This window comes from Mastomys coucha, unplaced genomic scaffold (genome assembly GCF_008632895.1).
Source record: "Mastomys coucha isolate ucsf_1 unplaced genomic scaffold, UCSF_Mcou_1 pScaffold15, whole genome shotgun sequence".
Lineage (NCBI taxonomy): Eukaryota > Metazoa > Chordata > Mammalia > Rodentia > Muridae > Mastomys > Mastomys coucha.
Window position 1 is genome coordinate 164,687,098 of NW_022196897.1, and position 1,894 is coordinate 164,688,991.

A 1,894-nucleotide genomic window follows, 5' to 3' on the forward strand; every position below is an offset into this window, starting at 1 on the left:
TGTGTGTGTGAGTGTGAGTGTGTGTGAGTGTGTGTGTGAGTGAGTGTGAGTGTGTGTATGAGTGTGTGAGTGTGAGTGTATGTGAGTGTGACTGTGTGTGAGTGTGAGTGTGTGTGTGAGTGAGTGTATGAGTGTGAGTGTGTGTGAGTGTGTGTGTGAGTGTGAGTGTGTGTCTGAGTGAGTATGAGTGTGTGTGAGAGTATGAGTGTGTGAGTGAGTGTGTGAGTGTGTGAGTGTGAGTGTATGTGAGTGTGAGTGTGTGTGAGTGTGTGAGTGTGAGTGAGTGTGTGAGTGTGTATGAGTGTGAGTGTGTGTGAGTATGAGTGAGTGTGTGAGTGCGTATGTGTGTGTGTGAGTGTGTATGTGTGTGTGTGTGTGTGTGTACATCTATGTGGTGCCTGCAGAGGGCAGAAAAAGGAATTATATCCCTAGTAAGTGGAGTTATAAACAGTTGTCAGTTGCCGAAGTGGGCGCTGAAAACTGATCCCCAGACCTCTGGAAGAAATGCCCTTAACTGTTGAGCCATCTCTCCAGCCTCGAGGCCTGCTATTCTTGCTCACAGAGCACACACTGCTCAAGCCCTCAGCTCACAAAAGACTGAGCCCTGGCCCTTCCATTCAGACAAAGCAGGAGCCTGGTTATGGTGCTCACTGCTCCTTGGATCTGCCTGTGGTATTCTAGGGTTCACGTTCCATGCTATGATGCAGTTTCTGTGAGCAGAAGCTGCTCCCCAGCTTCTAAGCAGTATCTAGGGACGCTCACCGCACCACCTTCTACCCAAAGATCTAGAAAGTTCCCCACTCACTTGTACTGCACCCTTATACCTGGCCAGTCCCAGCTCGGTGGGAAGTGGGGTTGTGCCGTGTTGTCTAATTGCCTTGCCTCCCCAGTATTAACCGTGTGAACTGCATCCCAAAACTGCACTGTGGCATGCATGATGTCTGTGATGAATGACCAAATGAGAGGCCACAGCATCAGGTTCTGCTGAGCAGGGGACCCCTTCTTTTAAAGAGAAAATGATTCTGAGAGAAGGCTGCTCACCCAGGGCAGGGAGGGCTGGCAGGATCTTGAGCACTGACCACCAACCCTGGCCTTTTTCTAAGCCCAGGGACCTGCGCCACCAACCCCAGAAGCCAAGAAGCCTGGGCCTCAGGGCCCTCCCTCCGAGCGCCTTGCCTATTAGCTGCAGCTGTAAGCAATTAGTGAGGTTGCTGTACAAGAAGAGTTAGTCCCAGCCCCCAGGGACATGCCTGGCAAGTGCCTGTCTCAAGCTATTGCCTCTGGGGTCCCAGGGGCCCCAGCTTTCTGCTCAGCTCTGAAGAGGCACGTGCCTGGGGCTTGGAGGGTGGTAGAGACAAAAACCCAGACAGTCACTGCACCCAGCCTGGGGGAGGGGCAAGGGAGCCGCAGAGGGCTCAGTATTCATTCTTGTGTACGTAACTTACCAAATTATCTTAATCACTCAAGAAGTTGATTGACAAATTATTCTTGACAAGAATGAAAACAGGATGAACTGTTTAAGAATTTACAAGTACTTTAAGTGTGCCAGGCAGAAAGTAGATAGGAAGCTGCGCTGTATCCCCAGGATGCTGCCACAGGGCTACAGTGCACCCGAGGCCAGGAGCTGGGGCAGGCGACCTCTGTGACCTTTAGGTGCATGGAATTGGAAAATGGACAAGTTTGGGTGAGTGGCTCTGGGCCTCAATGTTCTGCAGCACTGGTCCTGCCTGGGGTTGTCAGGCTGCTCTGGGACCCTGGAAGGGCTCAAAGACCCTCAAGGTGACACCTTGGGTTCCTAACCTAGATTGGAACCCACTCGTATACCTCAGCCTTATTCTCAGCCTGCCTCCCCCTCCCCCTCAGCCTGCCTCCCCCTCCCCCTCAGCCTGCCTCC

General features: G+C 52.5%; 1 protein-coding gene across 3 annotated transcripts in view; it reads left to right on the plus strand.

Moving 5' to 3' along the window:
* Phactr3 (phosphatase and actin regulator 3) overlaps positions 1-1,894 on the plus strand; it is a 215,404-nt gene that overhangs the window by 123,970 nt on the left and 89,540 nt on the right. The window lies entirely within an intron of this gene.